The 14,294-nt window shown below is 40.1% G+C and overlaps 1 long non-coding RNA gene across 12 annotated transcripts in view; it reads right to left on the reverse strand.

The window, feature by feature from the left end:
• Window positions 1–14,294, reverse strand: part of LOC144826311 (uncharacterized) — a 1,506,634-nt gene that overhangs the window by 512,702 nt on the left and 979,638 nt on the right. The gene's annotated exons all lie outside the window — the stretch shown is intronic.

The raw sequence follows: 14,294 nt of genomic DNA on the forward strand, positions 1-14,294 counted from the left end.
TAATTATTCCGGGTACCTGGGCGTTGTTCAGATCCTGCCTGGCAGGAAGTATACTTATATGTGTTTCTTTTGTAGCTTTGACCTCGCAGAGTGTGTAGTTTACATTAGTGTAGCATGTGTCGGGAGGGCAGCAACTATCACTAATGAGATGGTGTTTGAAAAGATTGAATGGTGAACATCACATGTCGTTGTCAAGGTTGTGGATATGCGCAGACACATATGTCAATGGTGTGCAATATCATTGAAAGTATTGCTATCGGAAGCGTACACATGTGAATGTGGTCGGATGGAGGGAGGCTCAGCAGTGAGGCTACGTAATACACAGTGATAACACTCATTACAATCAAGGAATACATGTCAAATGTGAATGTGAAAGTCTCACATATAACACACTAGTATATTGGTAAATCCTGTCAACAGAGCGTACAGCAAATGAAATGTACACATTGCTTTTTACTATTTGTCACATGTGATCTAGGATGTGCACTCTGCTCATGGCTCCTAATACTTCTTAGAGCCATGAATACCCAGGCCGAAAGGGAGCACAATAATGTGCACACACACACATAGCAGGGGCATCGTGTAACACATATTTGTTTTTTGATGTATCGTTTGTGATGCATGGCGATCACACGTGGAAGGCTAATGTACAGACCATGAATATTGATCAAGATGATCATTGCATACTGTGTGTAGTATAAAATATGTGTGTGTACACAGCAAAAAACTTTTCAAAAAAGCTCTCTGAGCAGAAGTGGTGTCTCTCATCAAACGCTGGGGAGAGAATGAGTAAAATGGGTGGGGCGTCCAACTGTTACAATAGGGAATGTTATGAAGCAATTAAAAGCTTTTTTTTAAGTTCACATGGCAATCGCGCACCAAGCGTGCAAGGAGGCTGCACCTGACGCGATTTTGACAAAATATATTTATCATAAAATACTTGTATTACAGTTAGAAATATATAAATGTTTAAAATATTTTATATTATTCCTTGTTCTCATATACTGTTTAAAATTAGTTAGATATACTTTCGAGACAAAAAACGCGGGACTGGCGTACCTGGCGCAACACTATATGTCTGTGACGTAACACAGGGCCTGGCAGTCTGTACTTGTCGCATACGCAACGTGCAGCGGGTGCGACCCCATACGTACAGTAGCAGCTGGGGTGACTTTAAGTGTATATGATGTTACGCGGGATGTGGTGCCACGAAGTCGTCGGATACGAAATGCGCATCATTTACGAGTTTAGCAACATGCCGGATAGGATTCGCATGGTGATGGAGCTTGGTACGCTACTGGTATGGGAGTACATTTTTCTCCGGAAAAAAAAAACATGTAAGTATTTTTGGGGGAAGATATAAAAAATTAAAGTAAAAAATATATATAATAGGGTTCCAAAATATTTTTTACAAAATTTGTAAAAATATATAGGTTTTAAAAACATTAAAATATGAAATTAACATTTAAAAAACCTTTGAAATTCACTGAAAAAAACAAAGGTTGCAGGCACGTTATAGTTAGAAATTAGCATTTAAAAAACCTTAGAAATTCACAAAAAACCATAGGTTTCAGTAACGTTATAGTTAGTTGGACATTTTGGTATTTAAAAAACCTTAGAAATTCACTAAAAAAACATAGGTTTCCGGGACGTTATAGTTAGTTGGACATTTGACTCATATATACCCAGAGAAATCGCCTGTTATTTAGTTGAGCTAACTATAACTTGCGCGCCCGCAATGCACTGCTGATGGTGTCACATATTACATCACTCATGACATGGGCAGTGACATCATTGATGACATCACTGATGACATCTCAAATTACATCACTGATGATGCATTGCGGGTGCCCAAGTTACAGTTAGCTCAACTAACTATAACAGGTGAATATCTCTGGTTTTATATGAGTCAAATGTCCAACTAACTATAACGTCCCGGAAACCTATTTTATTTAGTGAATTTCTAAGGTTTTTTAAATGCTAATTCCTATCTATAATGTGTTTGAAACCTATGTTTTTTTCAGTGAATATATATATATATATATATTCACTGAAAAAACCATAGGTTATAGACCATATATAGTTAGGAATTAGCATTTACAAAACCTTGAAAATTCACTGAAAAAACCATAGGTTATAGACCATATATAGTTAGGAATTAGCATTTACAAAACCTTATTTTACTCACACAAAACCATTGAAATTCCATATATAGTTAGTTGCACTAACTATATATCGCGCACCCGCAATCCACTGCTGATGATGTCACATATTACATCATTCATGACATGGTCAGTGACATCACTGATGACATCACTGATGACATCTCAAATGACATCACTGATGACATCACTGATAACAACATCCAGTGATTTTTTGTTTCTATAAAGTTTAAATATGTCTTACATATTGAAGAATGAGTGGATGTGTAAGTGTCTGGACGAAGGATTTAGTAGGTGCATGACTGACTGTATGAGTGAGTGATTAAATGTGTCTCACTGACTGCATGGGTTAGTGACTAAACTGTCTTAATTTGTGCATCATTATGTCTGTTGTTCTGTAAACTGCTGCATGTGTTGATCAGTAGCTATATGAGTAACTATATGGGTTATTGATTGATTGCCCAAGTATTTGTATGGGAGACTGAGTGTGTGTGTGGCTAGCTGGGAGGTGTGTGACTCTGTGCAGATCAATCTGTACTTGTATCAATGATTGTATAAGAAGGTAAGTATGTGTTAGTATATGTTTGAAAATGTAAGGTGCTCTATGTTTAACTGTATAGACAAGAAAATGGAAGTGTCATTGATTCTTTACAGGACTGACTAGGTGTGTGAGTAACTCCATGGATGAGTGGCAGACTGTGAGTGTCTGTATAGGTGTATGAGTGCATATGATAGTGTTGTAAAGATGAGTGATTGTATGTATGAATGATTGTATGGGTGAATGAGTGAAGGTGTGTGTAGACGTAGCAATCAGTGAGTGCGTATGTAGTAACTAGTATTGGTGTGTCAATGGTTTCAAAAATTATACTCTCTTTTTAACACTGGGTGAAACAGAGGTTATATTAAAATGTGAGGAGATGCATTGTATTGTCACATGAATGATATCATCAGTGATGTGGTCATTGATGTCAAATGAGATGTCATCAGTGATGTCATCAGTGATGTCATTTGAGATGTCATCAGTGATGTCATCAGTGATGTCACTGACCATGTCATGAATGATGTAATATGTGACATCATCAGCAGTGGATTGCGGGTGCGCGATATATAGTTAGTGCAACTAACTATATATGGAATTTCAATGGTTTTGTGTGAGTAAAATAAGGTTTTGTAAATGCTAATTCCTAACTATATATGGTCTATAACCTATGGTTTTTTCAGTGAATTTTCAAGGTTTTGTAAATGCTAATTCCTAACTATATATGGTCTATAACCTATGGTTTTTTCAGTGAATTTCATTGGTTTTTTAACAGCTAATATCTGTAGCTGTAAAATGTATTCTTCTTTAAATCCAAAAATATATTTTATATGTTTATGAATAATTATTTTTTTAAATATTTTTTTTTCTTCGTTCCCGCTTCGCGAATCGGGAAGCTTACAGTAAAAAAATGTTCAGAAAAATAAAAAAAAAAGTTCTTTTCAGAACTACCTCCCCGTTATTAAAAAATTGGTACAATATTTGGAACTGTGCCAACCTCTATTTCTCTTAGTTCGCTTCCTAGTTCGCTCGCTGGTACGCGAACTGGAAGCGAACCAAAAACAGTAAGTATAAGGGAAGGAAACACACACTTATGTTAAAAGAAAGACAGCTATAGGGGAGTAAACTAGAGATACTATTACCCATAATCCACTACTGATGATGTCACATATTACATCATTCATGACATGCTCAGTGACATCATCAGCAGAGGATTGCGGGTTTTTTGGCAACATGCCTTATCCACGGTTTAATAACGCTGCCTTTTGCTTTATATAAGTTTTCAAATTGTATGAAATATATACCAATAGGTCTTTATGAACCTTTAGGTAGTGCTTTTGTTCATGAGGTCTGGTCGCTTCCATACACATACAGATGTTTCAAAGATGATCAAGAAGTTTATCTGAATGGAGAGGAATGCACTGAGACGCCAGATCATTCACTAATGTGTAGGCACATACAGTTACACGATTCATGCAACAAACACCGACCAAATATGGCTTGCGTGTTGCAAGGCACGCCAGTTCCTGCTATCATCCCCACGTTCAAGTTGTTGGAAAATGGTAGTTATTTGATGCTCAATAATGAAGATTGTTCTGAGTTAATTAAAAGTATTCCTTTTATCGTAACAGTAAGTGAACGGGTTATTTGCTGCAGAAATGTTCTATTTCCTCCCACACATGAACATAGGGAGTTTTCAATCTGGCCACAAATACCAACCTTGGGACACGTTTCAACGGCATGACAAGAATAAGAGCTCTTTTGTCTCAGAGAGAGGTGGCCTTGAGTTCGGCCCGTGAAACTTTCGTACTTCACATAGCGAACACCCGTACACAGGTTTGCCTTTCAATTTCAGCAACATGTTTCCGACTATCTTTAACGCATCCTCCACAAAATCCCTGGCACACTTTTTTAAAGTTGTTACCAGTGGTCTCGTGACTTCATTTGAGAAAATCTTTGGAGTCATCCCTGCTCCCTTTCATTCCATTTTCTCCACTCTGGTTCGTGGATTGCATTTTTACTTGCATTACCAGCGGACGCTCTTGTGCTTTTTTACATTTTTAAATATGGATGTCCCTCCTATGCAACCTCCGACCCTGCAGCTGCTGACACTGTTCCGCAATCGCATGCTAGAATATTATGGCACAATGCCGTTGGCGATATTAAGCACGGCATATGGATTATCTTTTCGGTTCTCCTACTTCACCTGTGTCCAGCCTGTATTTCACTGCCTGACCTGTGATTTCGATTGGGCCATTGATTTGTGTCTCTGCGGACCGGTTTCTCCTGACGTCGACTTTAATCAGCTGATGACTCCTATCATTACTCACGAGTTGATTTGTCCTGGCGAAAGGATTATGGCTGTGGCATTGATGCATGGACTACTTGGTCCCTGGAATTTACTGGCGGCAGCACAGTCTTTCTTGGAACACAGCTTTCTTGAAAACCCACCGAGCTGTCCTCTGATGGTGATAGAGGATCCGGTGCTGGGAGAGCACGTATGTTCTTTTCCGCTTTTAAATTGGATGGCTGAACTGTTTTCGGATGAAGACGGTGACTTCCTGTTGGAGGCTGTTGCAGCTTATTTTGCATACACAGTTATGTCATAGACCTTTTTCATGTTTCATATGCTGAGTACTAGCATTTCATTGACAATTCATTGACTTATTTGTCAAGTTTTTATTATTTACCTTGCCTATTGGCTTAAGACTCGATAAAGTACTTGGCTGTTTTATTTTTCTTTAGCATTGAATTTTCCTAGTTTTTAATGCTTTACCTTGCGGACCGTCCACATATAAACTTGCAATCTGCTCTCATGAGATGGCACTTCTATTATCTTATTCAGTTCGTTTCCGGATCATGAGGAGGTGTCATCTAGGTCCTGGATATCTTTACACCGTGTTAAGTTAGCATGGGCTCATTACCGGTTTAAACGCCATTTTTCCTTTTTTGCAACTTCTGCACACGACATTTAGTTGTTGCTTTAGCTTTCCACCTAGTAGTTCATCGTGGTTTACATGAGAATAATATGTTATTGGTCTACTATCTGCTTTACTTGTTAAACTATATCTGTACAGCGAGTGCTAAAGTTTCAAGAACAACACGATACAGAATTGTTATGAGGTCTGATCTCCACGACTTCATACTCATAACATAAGTGCAACTTCTGCCAATTCTGGGCATGAGGCGGGTTTTATATTGCTTTGCCGAACACACATACACAACAGTTGATGCGGTTCACATGAAGAGAGAGCTGGTGTATGCTGATGTGATTCCTTCAAATCTAAGACACTAAAGTATGGGCACGCCCTAAACCAACACAAAGAGACCTTCTTAGCAAATAATATAATATGTGTATTAGGGAGGGTGAGATATAAGCAGCCGCGGGCCGTGGAGGGAGTTACGGTGAGGCAGGGAGGCGGGGAGGGGGAGAAGCAGGGTGGAGCCCTCTCTACCTTGCCCCTCCCCCTCCCCGCCTCCCTGCCCCACCGTAACTCCCTCCACGGCCCGCGGCTGCTTATAAGTGTTGCTAACTCTTATTCATTTACAGCATGTTAACATACTATCACCATTCACTTTTTATGTACTAGTAACTATGCTGGTAATTTTGCTACTGATAATATGTGTACTTGTATTCTCCACCCTGCTTCTCCCCCTCCCCGCCTCCCTGCCTCACCGTAACTCCCTCCACGGCCCGCGGCTGCTTATAAGTGTTGCTAACTCTTATTCATTTACAGCATGTTAACATACTATCACCATTCACTTTTTATGTACTAGTAACTATGCTGGTAATTTTGCTACTGATAATATGTGTACTTTTATTATCTAAGGTACTACGCCTGAGAAGACGGCATTAGTAAATAAACATTTCAAATACACATGTGTTCTTCTTAACTCCATGTTCTGGTTTCTAAGAAATATATAACGACCGACTGTTCATGAGTTCCACGTATCCTGAGGTACTATAAGTTCATATTCTGGATTGTCTAAACATTGAGAGTTTGTTATATCCAATGTGACACTGTACCTAGCTTGCTAAATAGTTTTTGATTACTAACGTGAGTTTTGGGACACCCTAATTCGCCGAGGTTCCAATCCTCTGTCCACAGTTCTGTGTGAGAACAGAAACCCTGCGACAGGGGCACCCCCGACCCTTGCTGGACCTTCATCACACTTGCGATACAACTCCAGCAATGCGCCACCTTTACGGCACAGATACATCACGCATCTGTGCTGTTTTTGCCCCATGATGCGCCGCATTGTAAATGCAGCACACCATAGGTGACGGAACAGCGGCACAGAATGACTAACACATCCCTGGTGATGCGCCAGTCATCATAAATCTATCCCTATGCTTCTTATCTTGTTAGAGATGAACCGCCATATGTATCATCAAAGTTATTTGCATTTCCTAAATAGCGAACTTTAAGGAATAAATAGCGATTCTTTACCATTCCTAGTTTGCGATGAGCTATTTGCTAATTAGCCGAATGTAGCCCAATGAAGCCCAATGTAGCCCAATGTAGCCCAAAGATGGCCGCCAGACACACAAAAAAACAAATGTAGCCCAAATATCAGCCAGATGTAGCCCAACTATAGCCCAGTGACAGAATGACCAATCAGCTTCGCAAACCTCCGTTACGCGAAGCGGAGCGCTGTTACAGATATATATCTTTTTTTGAACGTTAATTTCTCAAAATCCACTGGAGCACATATATTGAGACCTAGCAAAGGCACATCGGGCTACCAGTCCCTAATATTTTGCCAAGTTTCGTGCAAATCCATTCAGCCGTTCAATTATTATTTTTATTATTTTTTTTTGCCCCGCGGGGCCCTTTTAAAACCTCCACATCAAACCTAGGGGGTCAGCGAGGATCTACTATGCCCCCTTATAGTTATTTCCCCCTTTGTTTTGACCTCCTCTTGTCTCTCGATCCTACCGAGAGACAAGATGGCGGCCGCTACGGACTGTTTGGAATGTTGACAGACGCCGGAGAACCAATCAGCTTCGCTTCACAAAGCTCCGTTGCGCGAAAAGTCCGCGAACCAGAGCGCTAACCGGTCCGCTGTTACAGATATATATCTTTTTTTAAACGTTAATTTCTCAAAATCCACTGGAGCACATATATTGAGACCTACAAAAGGCACATCGGGCTACCAGTCCCTACAATTTTGCCAAGTTTCGTGCAAATCCATTCAGCCGTTCGGGCTAAAAGTGAGGCCAACCGCCCTATGGAAAACTCAATGTTAAAAACACGTTTTGGGACCCCCCCTTTTTTCTCGGCCCCCACTGGACGAACCCCCCCCAAATTTTCAAGGGCTGCTCAGAAACAAAATGTGCCATTTTCCTGAAAATTTCAGCCAATTCTGTCCACAAACGCCAAAGTTATTAGACATAGAATTTTCAAAAAACCCATAGAGAAAAAATCCTAACTATATATACCTACTGGCGACCGCCAGTAGGTAATATCTATATATATCTATATATATCTATATATATATATATATATATATATAGATATATATATATATATATATCTCTAAATTCACAGAAAAAACCATAGGTTATAGACCATATATAGTTAGGAATTAGCATTTACAAAACCTTGAAAATTCACTGAAAAAACCATAGGTTATAGACCATATATAGTTAGGAATTAGCATTTAGAAAACCTTATTTTACTCACACAAAACCATTGAAATTCCATATATAGTTAGTTGCACTAACTATATATCGCGCACCCGCAATCCACTGCTGATGATGTCACATATTACATCATTCATGACATGGTCAGTGACATCACTGATGACATCACTGATGACATCTCAAATGACATCACTGATGACATCACTGATGACATCTCATTTGACATCATTCTTGTGCTAATACGATAAACCTCTTCAGACTCTAATATAACCTGAGATACACTCAGTGTATACAGACACTCACACACTGTCACTCATCCATGGAGTTACTCACACACCTAGTCAGTCATGCAAAGAAACAATCTCACCTCCATTTCCTCAACTATACAGTTATACACACCTTACTTATTCAAACATATACTAACACATATTTACTCTCTTATACAATCCCTGATACAAGTTCACAATGATCCATACAGCCACTCACACATTCAGTGGCTCTCATGCACAGTTATTTATATATGCCAACTCTCACATGTACTGTGTTTTACATATGTACTTACTATGACATGTAGCATTGAGATATCCATTCACTCATCAATACACTCATGCACACAGTCAACCGCCCATGTAGCTTTTTCCACATGCACTCTTGAACTCATACACCTAGTGAATCAACTGCTCACACATCTATGCACAGAGTCACACACCTCCCAGCCACCCCCACACAAACTCAATCTCCCATAGAAATACTTGGGCAACCAATTAATAACACATATAGCCTCTCGTATAGCTAATGATCAACACATGCAGCAGTTTACATCACAACAGACATAATGATGCACAAATTAAGACAGTTTAGTCACTAACCCATGCATTCAGTGAGACACATTTAATCACTCACTCATACAGTCAGTCACGCACCTACTAAATCCTTCATCCAGACACTTATACATCCACTCATTCTTCAATATCTAAGACATATTTTAACTTTACAGAAACATACAGTCACTGGATGTTGTCATCAGTGATGTCATTTGAGATGTCATCAGTGATGTCATCAGTGATGTCACTGAGCATGTCATGAATGATGTAATATGTGACATCATCAGCAGTGGATTGCGGGTGCGCGATATATAGTTAGTGCAACTAACTATATATGGAATTTCAATGGTTTTGTGTGAGTAAAATAAGGTTTTCTAAATGCTAATTCCTAACTATATATGGTCTATAACCTATGGTTTTTTCAGTTAATTTTCAAGGTTTTGTAAATGCTAATTCCTAACTATATATGGTCTATAACCTATGGTTTTTTCTGTGAATTTCATTGGTTTTTTAACAGCTAATATCTGTAGCTGTAAAATGTATTCTTCTTTAAATCCAAAAATATATTTTATATGTTTATGAATAATTTTTTTTTTAAATATTTTTTTTTCTTCGTTCCCGCTTCGCGAATCGGGAAGCTTCCCGTTAGCTGACCTTGATGCCGCGAAATAGACCGCGAGCCGGTAAACGTTTCTTTACCGCAAGTGCCGCGTTAGAAAACAACATCGTGACGCCTCCCGTCCGCATGACGTTTCACGTTGTCGCGTGATACGTCATATGACGTGCTACGTTAGCGAACTGGTACGCGAAGCGAGTCGCAAAGCGCAGGTTTCTGGAAGCAAACCGGGAGGCCCTGCAAAGCGCTTAACGTAAACACAGCAAGTCATGTGACTTGGTAATAACACTTTTCATTGGTTCATTTCACTTTTGGTTTCCTAATGATGTAAGACTAGGTCATATAATCTAAAATGAACACTTTTGATTGGTTGAGAACTCTTGTTTTTCCCAAATGATGAAAATCCCTCCTTCTTTCCTCACTCTGACTTTCATCATTGTGAGAGAAAGACCCTTTGTGATCACTGAGCAATGGCTTCTTTAGTAGCTTCAGCTGGTGCTTCCCCACCACCTCCACCACATCCAAGGAAGAGTGGACCACCTGCTCAAGTTGTAATTCAACAAGAAGAAGAAGAAGAGGAACAGGAGGACGAGCACGAAGAGAGGCAGTTTTTGCCTGAGCAGCCCAGGACGTCTCACCGGAAAGAAAACTTCATTTGGCAATTTTTTAAAATTCCCAAAGGTCAGAAAAAAGTAAATGCAAGATACGTAACTTGCCTTATATGTCAAGATAGACTGTCCAGAGGGACCGACAAAAAATACAGTTTCGGAAACTACACAATGCATCGCCATATGACTAGGTGGCATCCTAACAACTACAGTGCTGCACAGTTTCGGAACGACCTAGATAATCTCCCTATTATGGCCAGAAGATCTGTTGTACCGGAAGTAACGGGACCAGAGGGCAGGGAGATGGTGCCAAATATACAAATGAGATTTGGTGATGTAAAACACACCTGCGCATTTTGCGATGGATTCATTTCCTACGGAGAAAAAAGCATCACTCTGATCAACAGAGCTATTGACTATCATATGCAAGTTTGTCCGAAACGCCCAAAATAATAAATACTTCTTTTTTTTGTTTTGTTGCTCCTGTTGAGCCCTTTACAATGAATCGTTTTCATTGCCCCCTCCAAGAAAAACCCAAAAAAATATAAAACTGTTCCGAAAAATTCAAAAACAGTAAAAAAAGTTCAGAAAAATAAAAAAAAAAGTTCTTTTCAGAACTACCTCCCAGTTATTAAAAAATTGGTACAATATTTGGAACTGTGCCAACCTCTATTTCTCTTAGTTCGCTTCCTAGTTCGCTCGCTGGTACGCGAACTGGAAGCGAACCAAAAACAGTAAGTATAAGGGAAGGAAACACACACTTATGTTAAAAGAAAGACAGCTATAGGGGAGTAAACTAGAGATACCATTACCCGTAATCCACTGCTGATGATGTCACATATTACATCATTCATGACATGCTCAGTGACATCATCAGCAGAGGATTGCGGGTTTTTTGGCAACATGCCTTATCCACGGTTTAATAACGCTGCCTTTTGCTTTATATAAGTTTTCAAATTGTATGAAATATATACCAATAGGTCGTTATGAACCTTTAGGTAGTGCTTTTCTTCATGAGGTCTGGTCGCTTCCATACACATACAGATGTTTCAAAGATGATCAAGAAGTTTATCTGAATGGAGAGGAATGCACTGAGACGCCAGATCATTCACTAATGTGTAGGCACATACAGTTACACGATTCATGCAACAAACACCGACCAAATATGGCTTGCGTGTTGCAAGGCACGCCAGTTCCTGCTATCATCCCCACGTTCAAGTTGTTGGAAAATGGTAGTTATTTGATGCTCAATAATGAAGATTGTTCTGAGTTAATTAAAAGTATTCCTTTTATCGTAACAGTAAGTGAACGGGTTATTTGCTGCAGAAATGTTCTATTTCCTCCCACACATGAACATAGGGAGTTTTCAATCTGGCCACAAATACCAACCTTGGGACACGTTTCAACGGCATGGCAAGAATAAGAGCTCTTTTGTCTCAGAGAGAGGTGGCCTTGAGTTCGGCCCGTGAAACTTTCGTACTTCACATAGCGAACACCCGTACACAGGTTTGCCTTTCAATTTCAGCAACATGTTTCCGACTATCTTTAACGCATCCTCCACAAAATCCCTGGCACACTTTTTTAAAGTTGTTACCAGTGGTCTCGTGACTTCATTTGAGAAAATCTTTGGAGTCATCCCTGCTTCCTTTCATTGTATTTTCTGCACTCTGGTTCGTGGATTGGCATTTTTACTTGCATTACCAGCGGACGCTCTTGTGCTTTTTTACATTTTTAAATATGGATGTCCCTCCTATGCAACCTCCGACCCTGCAGCTGCTGACACTGTTCCGCAATCGCATGCTAGAATATTATGGCACAATGCCGTTGGCGATATTAAGCACGGCATATGGATTATCTTTTCGGTTCTCCTACTTCACCTGTGTCCAGCCTGTATTTCACTGCCTGACCTGTGATTTCGATTGGGCCATTGATTTGTGTCTCTGCGGACCGGTTTCTCCTGACGTCGACTTTAATCAGCTGATGACTCCTATCATTACTCACGAGTTGGTTTGTCCTGGCGAAAGGATTATGGCTGTGGCATTGATGCATGGACTACTTGGTCCCTGGAATTTACTGGCGGCAGCACAGTCTTTCTTGGAACAGAGCTTTCTTGAAAACCCACCGAGCTGTCCTCTGATGGTGATAGAGGATCCGGTGCTGGGAGAGCACGTATGTTCTTTTCCGCTTTTAAATTGGATGGCTGAACTGTTTTCGGATGAAGACGGTGACTTCCTATTGGAGGCTGTTGCAGCTTATTTTGCATACACAGTTATGTCATAGACCTTTTTCATGTTTGATATGCTGAGTACTAGCATTTCATTGACAATTCATTGACTTATTTGTCAAGTTTTTATTATTTACCTTGCCTATTGGCTTAAGACTCGATAAAGTACTTGGCTGTTTTATTTTTCTTTAGCATTAAATTTTCCTAGTTTTTAATGCTTTACCTTGCGGACCGTCCACATATAAACTTGCAATCTGCTCTCATGAGATGGCACTTCTATTATCTTATTCAGTTCGTTTCCGGATCATGAGGAGGTGTCATCTAGGTCCTGGATATCTTTACACCGTGTTAAGTTAGCATGGGCTCATTACCGGTTTAAACGCCATTTTTCCTTTTTTGCAACTTCTGCACACGACACTTAGTTGTTGCTTTAGCTTTCCACCTAGTAGTTCATCGTGGTTTACATGAGAATAATATGTTATTGGTCTACTATCTGCTTTACTTGTTAAACTATATCTGTACAGCGAGTGCTAAAGTTTCAAGAACAACACGATACAGAATTGTTATGAGGTCTGATCTCCACGACTTCATACTCATAACATAAGTGCAACTTCTGCCAATTCTGGGCATGAGGCGGGTTTTATATTGCTTTGCCGAACACACATACACAACAGTTGATGCGGTTCACATGAAGAGAGAGCTGGTGTATGCTGATGTGATTCCTTCAAATCTAAGACACTAAAGTATGGGCACGCCCTAAACCAACACAAAGAGACCTTCTTAGCAAATAATATAATATGTGTATTAGGGAGGGTGAGATATAAGCAGCCGCGGGCCGTGGAGGGAGTTACGATGGGGCAGGGAGGCGGGGAGGGGGAGAAGCAGGGTGGAGCCCTCTCTACCTTGCCCCTCCCCCTCCCCGCCTCCCTGCCCCACCGTAACTCCCTCCACGGCCCGCGGCTGCTTATAAGTGTTGCTAACTCTTATTCATTTACAGCATGTTAACATACTGTCACCATTCGCTTTTTATGTACTAGTAACTATGCTGGTAATTTTGCTACTGATAATATGTGTACTTGTATTCTCCACCCTGCTTCTCCCCCTCCCCGCCTCCCTGCCTCACCGTAACTCCCTCCACAGCCCGCGGCTGCTTATAAGTGTTGCTAACTCTTATTCATTTACAGCATGTTAACATACTATCACCATTCACTTTTTATGTACTAGTAACTATGCTGGTAATTTTGCTACTGATAATATGTGTACTTTTATTATCTAAGGTACTACGCCTGAGAAGACGGCATTAGTAAATAAACATTTCAAATACACATCTGTTCTTCTTAACTCCATGTTCTGGTTTCTAAGAAATCTATAACGACCGACTGTTCATGAGTTCCACGTATCCTGAGGTACTATAAGTTCATATTCTGGATTGTCTAAACATTGAGAGTTTGTTATATCCAATGTGACACTGTACCTAGCTTGCTAAATAGTTTTTGATTACTAACGTGAGTTTTGGGACACCCTAATTCGCCGAGGTTCCAATCCTCTGTCCACAGTTCTGTGTGAGAACAGAAACCCTGCGACAGGGGCACCCCCGACCCTTGCTGGAGCTTCATCACACTTGCGATACAACTCCAGCAATGCATTCGCCGAGGTTCCAATCCTCTGTCCACAG

The sequence above is a fragment of the Lissotriton helveticus genome, chromosome 3_2, assembly GCF_964261635.1.
Source record: "Lissotriton helveticus chromosome 3_2, aLisHel1.1, whole genome shotgun sequence".
Classification (NCBI taxonomy): domain Eukaryota; kingdom Metazoa; phylum Chordata; class Amphibia; order Caudata; family Salamandridae; genus Lissotriton; species Lissotriton helveticus.